Source organism: Camelus dromedarius, chromosome X (genome assembly GCF_036321535.1).
Source record: "Camelus dromedarius isolate mCamDro1 chromosome X, mCamDro1.pat, whole genome shotgun sequence".
NCBI classification, from domain to species: Eukaryota; Metazoa; Chordata; class Mammalia; order Artiodactyla; family Camelidae; genus Camelus; species Camelus dromedarius.
The window spans coordinates 25,729,127-25,744,353 of NC_087472.1; the positions used below are offsets into that span (position 1 = coordinate 25,729,127).

Sequence of the window (15,227 nt, forward strand, 5' to 3'; positions counted from 1 at the left end):
TAATTAGGTTTATTTATTTATTTGTTTGTTTTTAGAGGATGGACTAGGGATTGAACCCAGGACCCTGCATGCTAAGCATGCAGCTCTACCACTTGAGCTATATCCTCCCCCCATACATATATCTTTAACAAATATAATATATGCTTATGAAGTGTAAAAAAAAATGTAAAAAAACAAAAAGCTAGAGTGAAGGGGAAAATTTAACTCTGGGTCCTGCCAGCTAAAGACCAGCCTGTTAACCTTTTGGTAAGTGGCCATCCCGTCTTCAGCATATGCACTATTTTCCAGCCTACTTGAGATTCTATTGTACATACAATTTTGTATTTTGCTTTTCTTCCTCTCCATATAATGTCATTTTCCTTTAAAGGCATCTCTTCTCAAGTCCTCTTATAAATAGTCACGGAGTTTTTAGAGCTGGTAATGAGGGCCCAGATTCACTTTAGAGAAGAGTAATAAAATCCTTGGAAAAGAAGAGCATGGAAGAAAAGTTGGGAAGGAAAAAGTATGGGTCTGCAGTTACTAAGAAATGGCTTCTGCTTACTTCTTCATGACTATGAAAGTCTAGATTCTATCTTTTCCTTCTTTCTGTTTATTATATTTTTGCTCTATTCATATTTGGACAGTTTTGTTGGGATCGGTATGCCTAAGTGACTGTGTCTGGGGGATGGCTGGACATTTTGGAAGTTTTTCCAGGAATTCAATTTTAGGAAAACCAGAAGGCCAAAAGTAGATTATTGCTGTTTTAGAGTCCAGAAAAAATAACAAGGATATAATGATGGCGAGCCCTAGAGTATTATGATGTTAGACGTAAAGTATAGAGATTACCTAGTCCAATTTCCCCTCATTTTACAGATGGAGAAACCAAGTCCCAGAGAAGTTAATCCATCACTATAGCTCACATTAGAGGAAGTCTGGACTAAATTTAGGTCTCCTGATTCCCAGGCCACTGTTTTATAAAACTTCTGAAACCCTTGAAAATCAATTAATTAATCCTTGCAAGAACTCAGTGAAGTAGGTTAGTGTTATTTATTCTGACTTTAGGGCCATTTACTGAAAAAGTGATTAGATGCCTGTAAGCCAAAACTGATTCTAGTGTAATTAAACATGGTTTTAATCACTCCAAAAAGAACAGACTATTAAGTAGCTTATCATCTTAGGAATTAGCTTTCAGCTTCTTGCCCAACCAGTTTAAAGATCACCACTTCTCACCTGGCATTTTAAATTCCTTTTATATTAGGCGTAAAGCCTGTATTTGCGTGGTAAGATTAAGCAAACGCATAGCCATTATATTAGCTGTGTCTCAGTGCTCCTCCAGTCCTCAGTAAGTGGTGAGCGGGGGAGGGGGAATGTGTCACTGTTGGACTTGCGTAAATTATTAGAATGCATCCATTTGCCTGTTGGTTTTCCTTCTAAATGACTTCCTTTGGCTGCAATTTCTTATCAGCCGTTTTGCTATATGGAATAAGCGGGAGACACACAATAGATTTCTTTATGTAATTTATTGTGGTAATTATTGTCTGAATATGATAAAATAGTTTGCCAAAGCAGACTTTAATTAAGGTTTGCTTAGGAGATTCTTCAATCATTAAAGCAAAGAAGTTGGAACGTTGAGTTCACAACTGCCATTGCAGTGGTTGTATTACAGAGCTAGGGAGTAGGTGACTTTGGAGTTCAGGGTCCCTTGTCTTTCCTTTTTCAGATTGCCTGCCTTCTAGTATTCACTGCTTTCATGCGGTTTGCTTTAGCATTCCTCCGGGGCTTGTCCTTTTCAGAATGTACCTCTAGTGACAAAATTATTTCCTGCCACCATGAAATGCCCAGTGCCCTGATCTCAGTCAGCAGGAGTAGAGGGATCAGAGACAGAGCTGAAAGGCCCCTTGGAAAGCATCTCATTTGATTTTATTGACGGGGAAACTAAGGCCTACAGTGGCATGATCACTTGCCCAAGGTTAATAGCAGAGCTGGAATTCGAATACCCTGAGGAATGATTTGACTTAGATGAGTCTTAGCTTCCTCCCCTGTAAGATGGAAATCAAGATATTTACTCAAGTTACCATGAGGATCAAATATGACAAAATAAGTGAAAACACTTTGAAAACTGCTATTTGGTACAGGTACCTAAAATTTTTTTTTCCTATTAAATTATGCTGCTTTCCTTATGCTAAGTGTGAATAATTAATAAATGTTACCATGTGGATCTTCCAAGTGGGATTTGCAGTTTGAAAGAGGAGGTCCTGAGGGCACATCTCACCCTAGAGGGAAAAAATGGACAAAGAAGCATTCCGGGTACCCCGCAAAGCACTTAGCTGGGCAAAGCCATATATTTTAACAGTAAGAACAAAGCCTGCTTTCAGAGGCCAGGGAGCTAAGGACTCTGTAAAGAACTTGAAAAACTGCCCGCACAGTAGTTCTAGCATCTAGGGTGGGGTTTGATTACATTAACTTAAAAGTCCCTTTTAACACTGAAGTTCTGTAATTGTGTGATTCCAGTTTATTCATTTTTACTACAGTCCTGTTCAGCTGCTTTTTCTTCAGACCCAGAAACATGAATGCCTATAGTATGTTACAAATTGCTGTCCTGATCTTATTGTTTATATATTTTTATTGAGATATAATTGACATATAACATTGGGTAAGTTGGAGGTGTACGACGCCTTGGTTTGATTTATCCTGATGATAACAAAGAAAAATAACAAGGCAAAATGACCCAACACACTCACAATAAACACATACTCACACATGCACAGAAGACTTTGACAAGTTGAGTTTTTTTAAGTTAAAGTAAACATGAAGGAAAAGGACCATAACCTCTGGCCTTCAAACTGCCAGACTTAATCGAGTGAACCTGAATATGAGTTAATGATACACAGCAAGGAAGAAAATCCCAGTCTCAGTTTCCCCAACTCTTCAGTTATTTGGATGAAATAAAGTCTAAACCAATCATTCTAGTCAGTGGCCTGATATCTATGTAGCAATGTGAATGGAAGTAGGATTGTTACATTCCACTCAGAAGCACCTGATGGAGGGATCAAATAAAATTTTTATTAAATCACATGTTTATAGCCCCCATACTTGACATATAGTAGGTGCTCAGGATACATGTGTTCAATGAATGAATAAAATATATCAATGTGATTTACAATAGCCAAGACATGGAAGCAACCTGTGTCCATCAACAGATGAGTGGATAAAGAAGATATGATGTATATATATAGTATTATATGTTATATATATATATATATATATATATATACACAATGGAATATTCCTCAGCCATAAAAGGAATGAAATATTGCCATTTGCAGCAGCATGGATGGACCTAGAGATTATCATACTAAGTGAAGTAAGTCAAAGAAAGACAAACATCATATGATATCACTTATAGGTGGAATCTAAAAAAAAAAGATACAAATGAACTTATTTACAAAACAGAAACAGACTCAGAGACATAGAAAACAAACTTTTGGTTACTGAAGTGGGGAGGGATATACTAGGAGTTTGGGATTAGCTGGTACAAACTATTACATATAAAATAGACAACAAGGACTTACTGTATAGCATAGGGAACTATATTCAATATCTGATAGTAATTATAATAGAAAAGATCTGAAAAAGAATATATATGTATATATGTATAACTGAATCACTTTGCTGTACACCTGAAACTAGCACAATATTGTAAATCAACTATACTTCAATTAAAAAAAATACATCAGTGTGTTGTAAGTCAGGATTAGGAGGGTAGGGAACAGGTTATTCCAGACTTTGTATCAAAGGCATAATAGTGTTGGAGACCATGGCTCATTTGAGAAACAACAGGGTGTTCAGTTGACCCAAAGTATAGAGTGCGCTGCAGTGTACGTGGAAGGGCTGGAAATGAGGCTGGGCAGGTGAGGCCAGATCACCGAGGGTTTTATATGCTTTGCCATGGGTTTTGGATCTTATACTGAAAGCAAAGGAGGGCGGAAAGGAAGTAGAAAAGGATTCGAAGCTGGGCTGGGCTTTGAAATTGAAGTGTGGTAACACGCTTATATTTGTGTTTAGCGGCAACTCTGGCTTCTGGTGTAAAATGGATGAGGAGAGGAGCTTCAGGAGACCAGCCAGGAAGGTGCAAGTCTACAGGTAAGAGGCCGGGTTAGGAGGCTCTTTAGCAATTGTGCAAAGAGGTTGAGGGCCTGAGCAAGGCACTGGTAGCAAGCAGAGATGGAGAGATATTTAGGACAGAATGAGCAGGCAAAAAGGTCTTGATAGAAGAGAGTGAAATTAGCATCCCCCATCAAACAAAACTCAATGACATTTACCAGCTAATCAGGTAGAAAACAGAGCCTTGTGATAGTGACAGCAGTGAGAAATCACTCTGGAGAGAGTTAACAGTAAATCTAATATGCATCAGCCATGTGATATGGCAGTCAAGAAAGCAAATGCCATCCTTAGGGAGCTCCAGTAGAAGAGTCTAGTGTCTGGACAAGGGACATGACCGTGCAGAAGGGTCTGTGCCTTGGGGTTGGGGGGATGGGGGTTCCCACCTTCCACTTTTGAAAGATACAAAGGAATTGGCTTAAACTCAAAGCAGAGACTTGAATCTAAGTCTTTGGAGCCATAGAGTCTGGAAGAATTGTGGGGCTAGAAGACTTGTCAAATTGTTGGCCCACCATGGGGAAGTTGGCTTTGCATGAAGTTACCAGGGGGCCAGTTTCACTCAGCCTTAAGCCATGAGGCAGACACGCAAGCGGCAGTCAGTGGAGCCAGTGAGTCCGTTACTGGAAGTTGTCCAGACAAGAGGGCAGGGACCCTGTACGTGGGAAAACAAAGCCAAAAACCAAAAGCAAAAACAATCAGTGAGGTGATAGAGCCAGTCGATGACCTTCGAGGTTCATGTTGACCCTGTGATGTGTAAGTCCTGGCCAAGTGGGTGTACATTTCTCAGCAGTGCTGCCTTAGGAATGAGGTGGAGAACAAAACCTCTCTCGTTCACTTTCTTATACTAGTTTATTCAAAGTAAATAGGTCGCGTGGAGGTCGGCAGACCAGGTGAGTTGCAGCCTCTAAATCACTATAATTTCGTGCAGGGGTGGAGGGTGGGGGGAGCCTGGGCAAAGCCTTGCAATCGTCAGGAGCAACCGCGCAGTGGGATAAACTTTGGCTCAGGCTCTGCCGCACGAGAGGGGCGGGGTTACTTGAATGGGTCCTCATGAGAAGGCGATTGGCCCCGGGGGAATCGAAGGGGCGGGACTAGTCCATTGTTGCCATTGGTCCTGAGGGCGAGTTGAGGGATGGCAGTGAGGGGGGCGGAGCCCGCAAGGGGAGGCAATTGGCTTGGCAAGAGCCCACCGAGGGGAGCGGGCGGGCCGGCGGGCGAGCCCCGCAGCCTGGAGCTGGGAGCCACGAGCGGGAGCGGGCAGCCGGGAGGCGGCTGCGCGAGCTCGCCAGGGCCGCAGCGGGGCGAGGGGCGCACGGGGCGTTGGCACTGGGGCGCGCGCCTGCGTCGCCGACTTGGATGCGGTGGGGACGCTTCTGCGCCCCGTGCGCTCGAAGCGAGCCATTCAACAGCTGGCCTCGCAGGCCACAGTCGCAGGGAGTGACTGGGAGCTTTGCTGGTTGAGATTACGGCGACTGGAAAGAGGCAGCGGCGGCGGCAGTCCGGCTACCCCCGCGGAGACCAGAGCGGAGACGCAGCGGTTCCTCAGGCTCTGGGTAAATGCCCTCCGCTCTGCTCGCAGAGCAGCAGCCACGTCCCGCTGCGTCTCGGCCGGCTGGCCGCCCTGGCCTACAGGAGCTGGGTGCCTGCAGATAGGGCCACGTCGGACCTTGGCGGGGATTTGGGAGGGGATGCGCAGGAGACCCAGGTCGCCCCGCCTGCCCCTGCAGAGTCAGTGTTTCCAGAGATGCGCCTGAGCTCTTCCCCTGGTCCTCTCCCTTCACCCTAGACCTTGCCGCACCTCCCCCGGCCATGGCGCCGCACTAGGGGGCGCTCTGGCACCCACTCAAGGGCTCACTTTGGCCGCTGCTCCAGCCGAGGTCACTGGAGGCATTCCCCTGGGGTACGCTGGCAGTAGCATCCTGCTAATGCGAACTGAAGGTGCCCTCTCCTGTTCGGTCCACACGTCAAGGGCAGGGCGCTCTGCTTCCCCCCTGCTCCTGTGCACTCATCCAATTAATCGTCAGCAGGGATCCCCCGTCCCTGCCCACCCTGTGACCCGGTCCTTGGCTTCAGGGATTTGTCAAGAGTCTCCCTTGAGGTTTACAGTGCGGGTGGAATAAAGTCCTTTCCAGCCTGACTGGGACAGCAGGGCTCACCCACAGGGCACGGGGCACAGGGTCCTGAGCTTGGATTGGGGGGCAACAGGGCCAAGGAAGAAGCAAGTTGCAGAGGCCCATGCTGGAGGAGAAACTGCCTTCTCCAAATGCAGGACAATCAGGTGGTCTTGGTTTTTGGGACCCGCGTGTGTCTTCCTTACATTTGGTCTCCTGCTTTTTACGATTTTATTTAAAGCCAACTGCTACGGGGGGAACTTTTGAATGCTGCTAACTCCAGGGAGTGATTTGTATTGGGAATACTGGGTTCCAGCATGAGGACTGGTTACCCTTTGGACCTTTTCATTTTCTCTGTGTGTTTTCTAAATTGAGAATAAGGTCTCAAAGATTATACCAGTTTGGGGCTGTTTTCCTACCTGCCTCTGGTCTAACTTTGGAACTTCATGCTGTTGAAAGACTGTACACTTGAGCAGCATGATGGATAGGGCTCAGTCTTCATGCTGAGAGAACCACTCTTGGGGATAATATAGTTGGGATCTCTCCAGTTCTGGGTTTTTTGTTTGCTTTTTTAAAGGATGTGGCATTCTAGTAGTCACATTTTTTCTGTGCCCTGTTTCTTTGTTTGGGAGGGAGTCACTCAAAGCATGGGGTAAGTGGAAGCATGGAGTAATGTACATGAAGGAATTTATTTTCACTTTGATTCATGTTAAGCACAGAGAAAAGTGGCTAGTGGAATAGGCCTGCTGGCATGGGTGCCCAGGGGACCCCAGCTATTATGCGTATCAGAGGATAGGTGGGGCTGACTGGAGGTGGAGGGACATTGAGGGAAGGGGGCAGAACCAGCAGAGACCATCTTGTCTCCTGTGGTGGGTCATGGGCTTTCCATGTAGTCCCAGGCAAAGATCACACCTGCAGGGTGGCCCATTTGTCTTGGTTCTCCATCAGAGAGTGGCCTTTGACTGACTTCATGTGTCACCTTCAGCATCAGAAGGGAAAGTGAGGCATAGAGATTGGGGAATGTGAAGGTGGTGGCGGCGGCGTGTGTGTGTGTGTGTGTGTGTGTGTGTGTGTGTGTGTGTGTGTGTGACAGAGACAGACAGAGAGAGAGACTTGTTTTAAATGCCGAAGCAGCTCTCTGCCACAGGGAATGGCTACATATTTGTCTTCCCAGCACGCGCTCTGCATTTGCTAGAGAGGGACTTTTGCTGAGCTATTTCAGAGCCGGGGTGATGTTATTTGTGCATCTCCCTGACTTAGTGTCCACTTGGGTCTGTGTCAGTTCTGTTATAACCAACATGCTCCTAGAACTTGAAGAAGCTTTAAACCAAGCTGGAGGCCGAGGTAGACTAATGCCTGGGGCACAGTCTGAGCAGACATGGACCACATGGAATCCAGTAGTGCTTTGTTCAGAAGTGACAGTGTGAGATCTGGACCACTTACCGGAGAAGATCAATCATAATAGTAATAAGGGCTCACATTAATTGAGCACTTATAGGTGTTAAATATTTAACTTGCATCATTTCCCTTAAACCTTCAAATATTCTGTGAGGTAGGCATCGTTATCTTCTGATGTTCAAAGAGATTAGGTAAATCACTTAGCTGGTTAATGGCAGAGATGAGATTTGAACCAAGATCTGGTTGACCCCAGCCCTTGAGCTTGAAAGCATTTTACTGTTTAATGTCACAGACGAGTTTTCATAAAAGAGATGCGATGTGAACAAGGCTTTGTAGGGCAGATGGGACATCCAGAGGGAGACAGGACATAGGGAGGGAGGGGATTAATGTGTTTGGAGGAACTCAAGGGAGACCAGCCCAACTAGAATGGGGGATGGACACAGAGCATGATGAACTATGAGGCTGGTGAGGTGGGGTGGGGCCATGTTTTGGAGAGCCTTGAAAGGAACTTGTGACTTGATGCAGTAAGAAAGAGGGAGATGTGAAGAATTTCTGAGCAAAGAAGAGCACGGCAAAGCCAGTACTAATCCCTTGGTGTGCCCTGCCTGGGTCCCTGAGCCTGTCCCTGCCTCACTCTTTCTTGAGAACCTTGCCCAGCTGTCAGCATATTTAGCTCTTGTTTTTGAATTTCTTGAACCTTTGGGGAGCACCAGGTACATGCAACCAAGCAGAAGGAGCAAGTTAGGGGCCTGGGGTCAAGTTCAGCCCTAGATGGATGTGCCTCAGCCTGTACAATATTTGAGAAAGCAACTGAATTAGGGACCAACATTGAAAAACCGAAAGAGCTCAATAAAAATCAGGATTTCCAGCTTCTGTTGAAATGCCAGAAGGCTAGGTCTGTGTTTCACCTGCGGAAGGCAGAGCTGTGTGGTGCTGGCCCCTTTAGCTGGGGTCACGCCCCCTACATCCTGGGACCATGTACTTGACCCTGTGGGCCCCAGACCCCTCCTCTAGGGAAACAAGCCCCACTGGGGAAGATTCCAATTCAGGATTAGCTTCTTGTCTTCCCGTGTAATTAGGGAGTTGTCGGACCTGCCCTAGAACCGACTCTGAAATGCGAATAATCTCAACACACAGGAAGGCTGTGGACCTCACTGGGGAAGCATTAATGGCCAGGAACTGAGCATTATCCGCATGTAGTACCTTTCCTCTGGGCTGGGGTTTCGAAACCCGCTCTGCTCGGGTCCTAAAGAGATAGTCTGGTGGGCCTTACAGCTAGTCTTCATCCTCCACTTGGACTCAGGTTTTCTTTTTGCTGCAACATTTGTGTGTAGGACTTGGGTCAAAATGATGAAAAGAATTCAAGGGGAAAAAAAGAAACTCAGAAATGACAACATAAAAAGTAACGTGTTAAAAAGGTTATTCTGAAATGAAAAACAAACAAACAAATAAAAAGGTTAATCTGGAAGTCCCAGAAAGCACTCCATATGTTCTAGAGGGACAGGTCTGGGCCAGACTGTGCTGGCATTGGGGGTGGGAGGTCTTCACCGTGTAGATCTGTCCAGGCACTGCAGGATGTTTAGCAACTCTGGCCCCCTGCTCACCCAGTGCCAGCAGTGACTGTGACAACTACAATCAATTGTGACTATGCACATCCCACCACTCTTGAAGGGAGCAGGGCGAGCGTATTGGAAAACCACTGAAGTCTATTCCCAGGTGTTCTGACGCTCATTTCATGAGGAAGAGTGTTAAACCCATTGTCCTTTCTCTGTGGCCCGAAGCATCCTGTGCTTCTAACCATTTTCTTCCCCAGATTGCAGTTAATTGTCTTCATTTCTTTTTCTTTCTAGATTCAGTTGTTTGAGGGTAACTCATCACTGTAGCCCCCAAAGTGTCTTAAACGGAGGAGCTGCACGGTAGGTACCCTTGAGGGATCTCCACATTCACGGATTAATGTTAGTAGCTCTAGGAGCCCTGAGAGAACAAGCAAGTCTGCGTTAGCATGTCACTCTCTGTCTCCAGGTGTGACTATTAGTATTTTCAATATGAGACGAGCATCTTTTCAATGTAGTTGATGAGTAAATTCTCAGTTTCAGGTAGGATTTTATGTTAGGTTCCTACGATGCGTCAGGTCTTGTTCTAGGCTCTGAAGATAAACTGGTGAACCCTACAAATACAGCCCCTGCCCTCATGGAACTTACAGACTGGGGCTGGGGGTGGGGCAGACAAAAAGCTGGTTAACAAATACACATGATCATTTGATCCTTTCAGGGTTAGAGTGAAAATAAGACGAGGTGATACACTACAACACGACAGGGGTGGGAGCAGTGCTATATAAGATAGTGATCAGGGAAGGCTTCTCTGAGCCAGATCTGAAAAATGATAAGGAACCAGGCATGAGAAGAGCTTGGTGGGGTGCGTGGGGGTGGAGAGCACTTCAGCCAGAGCCAAGTACCAGGGCAGAGGCTCTGAGGAGTGAACCTGATGCGTTTGAGGAACAGTAAGCAAGGCCAATGTGACTGGGATGGGGAGGACAAGGGCACTTGGGAAGAAGGGTACAAGATGGGTTGAAAGAGGTGGGCAGGGGTTGTTTTGGAGGGAAAGCAGTTTCGGTTTTGTTCAAAGCGTGAGGGAGAGCTGCTGGAGGGCTTTGAACAGAGGAGTGACACCATCTGAGTTCAGATTTTTTAAAAAATCATTTTGACCACTGGGTAGCTTAGATGCTAAGGAGGCAAGGATAGAAGGAGACTGGTGGGGACCTGGTGCAGTAATCCAGGTCAGAGACGATGGTGGCATGGACCTGGGGAGTAGCCGTGAAGAAGGCACTGGATTTGGAATGTCTGGTAAAGGCAGAGTCAGAAGGGCTTGCTGAAGGACTGAGTCCTAGCGGAGGGGAGAAAGAACACCTGGCTTTGAGCCTGAGCACCTGGGCAAGGGTGGCTCTTTTTAGGGAGATGGGAGTCACTGGGTGAGGGGAGCCAGTTTGAGTAGGGGGCAGGTTTGGGGCGTGAGGGTTGCGGGTAATGGAAATTAAGATTGAGATGCAAATAAAACATTCAGCTTGGAGACTTTGAATAGGGGGTTGACTATCTCTGTCAGGGTTGGCTGGCGCTTCAGCCTGCATAAAAATTAAGTGCAAATTAAAGCCACATTAAGTTGCCATTATATACTAACAAAGGTGGCAGAAACCAAAATGAGGACTCAACAAGAGCAGGGCTGCAAGGAAACCAGGCATGTTCATACTGCTAGTGGCATGACAAAGTGACTTAATCTTTCCAGGGAACAATTTGACAGTATGTGATGAGGCAGATAAACATATTCCTACCCTTTGACATGGTAAAATATTTTGAAGAAATAATTTTTTTAAAGATCTGTGCAAAGATTTTCATCAGTAGTACACAGTGGCAGTGGTACTCTTGTGGAAAGTGTAGTGCTCTTTCAAAAGAAAAAAAAATTGGAAAACACAAATTCCCAGGGTGGGTGAGGAGGATATCTAACTAAATAAATAGTGACTCTATAGAGTTTCTATATGGACTTTCTACATGGAATTTCTACAGAAATTTGCTGCAGGCATGAAAAAAATGTGTTGACCATATCGGTGTCTGGAATTGTTATTACACAGGTCACGAGGGCCCGTGAATCCAGCTGTGTAAATCTCACATGCTGTTCAGGCTGAAAATCATCAACATACAGTTGTCTTATTTTTAAAACCATTTCATCCGCTTTTGACTTTGTACCTCTTTCTCTCTGTCAGTGCTCCGTGGGCCACCATGAAGAGTTCACATGAATTGTGGCTTCTCCAATCTTTCCTCCATTGATTATATTTTTGCCATAAGGTATTGGGTAATATCCTATCCTGCAGGACTTGGATTCAAGTAAGTTTACCTTGGGATTTTTAAAAAGGTTGGGAAATACTGCAGCTCTCCAAAACTGCTAAGTGGTGCAAAGCATGGATTCATGTAAAGGTGGCTTTTCCCCTGTAGGTGGCGACTTGGGGGCAGGAATTTTGCTGGTAATTTTCAGGTTGTGAAGATAAAACCAAGAAGCGACTTCACCATGAGCAGGACTGCAAAGAAATCAGGCATGTTCATACTGTTGATGGCATGATAAAGTGACTTAATCTTTCCGGAGAACAATTTGATAATATATATTTCTCTCTGGCAGTCTTCTGTGGTCCAATATGGCTCATTACATGTTGTCAAATTGTTCTCTGGAAGGATTAAGTCACTTTATCATGCCATCAACAGTGTGAATGATACACATTTCCTGCAAATACTACTCTTCAGTGAGTGAGGCAAAAGGGCAGAAGATACTCAGCCACATTCCTTTAAATCCCTGATAGCTTAAAAAATTTTAATATGAAGAAGATAAAAGCAGTGAGTCTACTTTCATAGCTTTATAGTGCATCAGTCCAAGGTTTAACACCATATTCCTGGCTGGAAGTGTCTGAGAGAGGTGTTCTACAGCAACAATGTTCCTGGTGCTAAAAAAAAAAAAAGGAGCAAAGGACCAAAAGATTGGTCAGATGGGTCTGCCGACTGCCTTGTGTGTATTTTTGAAAAATAGCTCCCTCTCATAGAATCACGGAGTGGTTTCTGTACTCGCTAACAGAGATATGTAAAAGCATTTGCACAGAAAGGCCTAACACAAACCTTTCTTGGGTTAACTTATTAGCTTTTTAAATTGAGGTATAGTTGATTTATGATATTGTGTTAGTTTCAGGTACACAGCACAGTGATTCAGTATTTTTGAAGATTATATTCCATTATAGATTATTACAAGATGTTGAGTATAACTCCTTATGCTATACAGTAAATCCTTATTGTTTATCTATTTTATGTGTGTTAGTTTGTATCTGTTAATCCCATGCTCCTAATTTGTCCCTCCTTCCCTCCCTCTTCCCTTTGGTAACCATTAGTTTGTTTTCTATGTCTGTGAGTCTGTTGCTGTTTTGTATATAGATTCATTTGTATTATTGTTTAGATTCCACAAATAAGTGATATCATATAGTATTTGTCTTTCTCTGCCTGACTTATTTCACTAAGCATATCCTCTAGGTCCACCCATGTTGCTGCAAATGTCAATATTTTATTCTTTTTTATGGCTGAGTAATTGGGTTAATATGTTTTTATTAGCTTCAGAAACACTTTGCTTTCACAATACTATCATATAAAGGAGACATTCATATGATCTTTTAAAATAGGGAAATAAAAACAGGAAATTATTTACCCAAAGAGACGAATTAACATGAATCCAATTTTCTTCAAGATCAAAATTTCCCATACTAAACCCTACCTTAGAGCAGATTTTCTAGGCAGAAGAGATTCTCTCTTAGTAGGACTCCAGTATTTCATGGTCACAAATTGATCATTTTTCCATAGCTGTGGGTCTCCAAAAGTCATATCCTTTCTGTCCCGAAAGCCCCCAGTACCCCCAGTAAGCCTTAAGACCATCTTAATTTGGGAATTTCGTCATTTGGTGGGTCTTATATTGGCTCTATTCCTATTATTGCAGCACTGTGTGCTGCTCTTTTTAATGATGTGATTTAAAGGTTTTTCAAGATCAAAGCAGATGGTCAGCCTCAGTTTGAAAATTGTTAATGATGTGTCGAAACCTACGAACGTTCATCCATGACCTCTTGACTGAAAAACTAGGGAATATTTCTATTTGGGATTCTGTAGTAGTCAGGAAATTGGAAATTGGCTAGATTGATTTGATCCAAACACATTTTGGCTGCCCTGCTGACAATATGTTGATATAACTCTCTCCATCTTAAGTGCTTTCAAAATGACTTAACTTTAAGATTCAAGAGCCTGAAGAAAAAAGAAAGGCAGCAAAGAACTACTTCAAAAGAGGATATTGAGTTGTAAAGATGGTCTTATTTTTCTTCACGATTTTTAAGAAACTTGCCTCATTCAAATGGCCTTGCTAGCATTCTGACAGCAGATATTTATGGAAGTGAGAAAAAGGGAGAGAAAATGTATGATGGATACTTCGCTCCTGACTCAAGTGCTTTTAAATTTTTAAAGTCGTATTTCTGATCTAAAACAGCTGACATGTAGCAGAGGATTCTTCCTAGTATCTTCTTTTAAAATAATTTTTTTTGGTGGTAATTAAGTTTATTTATTTATTTTATTTTTTTAATGGAGGTACTGGGGATTGAACCCAGGACCTCGTGCATGCTAAGCATGCGCTCTACCACTGAGCTATACCCTCCTCCTCCCCTAGTATCTTCTGAAGTAAGAGAAGATATTGGAGTAACTTGGATGCAGACCCCGTAGAATTTATTGAATTTTCACTGCAGGGTCAACTGTTGTAGGCTTGTGGAAATAATCTCAAATCTGTTTCCTTTCCTCTAATCTCTTATTCTACTGCTGTTCAGTCAGCTTTGCTACCAGGTATAGAGGCAAGGAAGATGAGGTGGACCCACGACTAGGGAAAGCAGCCATGTTTCTCTGAGAATCTGCTTGAAATGTCCTGGCATTGGGAACAGGTTGAGTGAAATGCTTTGGTAAAGCTATGTACACAAGATACTGCTGGAATGCGCACTGTGTAAACATTATTGAATAACTCTAATTTTTGAAGGTTAGAGGAGCTCTCATTTGCCTCTCTCTGCAAAGAGTAAGTGATCTCAGTAGTGTCACTTTTAATCATAAGGCTATAAGAAAGGTGTGTGTGGGGATGGGGGGGCCGGGGAGGTCATGGTGGAACATACTAGAACATGGGAATAGTTACATATTTTTTAAAATTCAACTTTTTGATAATTTATGGAGGCCATACTTATAGCATTCCTTGTCATCATGGCTCAGTTTATACTAGGCTTTTAAATATTTGTTGCACAAAGTGATCTTGCATATGATAGCAATTGGTGAAAATGATGGGAAAATTGTTCATGAATTCTACCATTACTGTCAATTGAAGCACAGATATATTAAAGGGGAATTTAGCATAATACCCTTAAGGTCCATCCATGTTGTCAGAAATGGCAAGATTTCATCTTTTTTTCATAGGGTATTACGCTACAGAGAAAGACAGATACTGTATGATTTCACTCACATGTGAAATACAAAAAATAAGCAACAAAAAACCCAAAATAGATTAGCAAACCAAACAAAAATGAACACATAGATACAGAGAACAGAGTAGTGGTTACCAGAGGGGAAGGCACCGCAGGGAGGTTGAAATGGGTAAAGGGGGCCAACTGTAAGGTGATAGAAAGTAAACTTTCTGTGGTGAGTGCGCTGTAGTGTATACAGACGTAGAAGTATAATGTACTCATGAAACTTGTATAATGTTGTAAACCAATTTACCTTAATTTTTGAGAAAGGGAATTCAGAGGGCAAATTAGGTTGTTCTGAAGAAGCAATTTTAAATCATACCCTAATAACTTGATCTCAGTGATTCCACTGAGTTGGGTAGATATATATTTTATTAATATATATAAATATATGTAAAATGCATAACTATATCTACTAAATAATATATCCAATTTAAAATAGATTACTTTTTAAATTGAAGTATAGTCCATTTACACTGTTGTGTTAGTTTCTGGTGTACAGCATAGTGATTCAGTTATAC

At 43.4% G+C, this 15,227-nt stretch overlaps 1 long non-coding RNA gene across 1 annotated transcript; it reads left to right on the plus strand.

Annotated features, from left to right (window-relative positions):
* The first annotated feature begins 3,925 nt into the window (after nt 1-3,925).
* On the plus strand, nt 3,926-11,771 carry LOC116150977 (uncharacterized). The gene is made up of 3 exons (XR_004134815.2): nt 3,926-4,122; nt 9,500-9,565; nt 11,404-11,771. It is a non-coding gene; the product is annotated as an uncharacterized LOC116150977 (long non-coding RNA).
* The last annotated feature ends 3,456 nt before the right edge of the window (nt 11,772-15,227 follow it).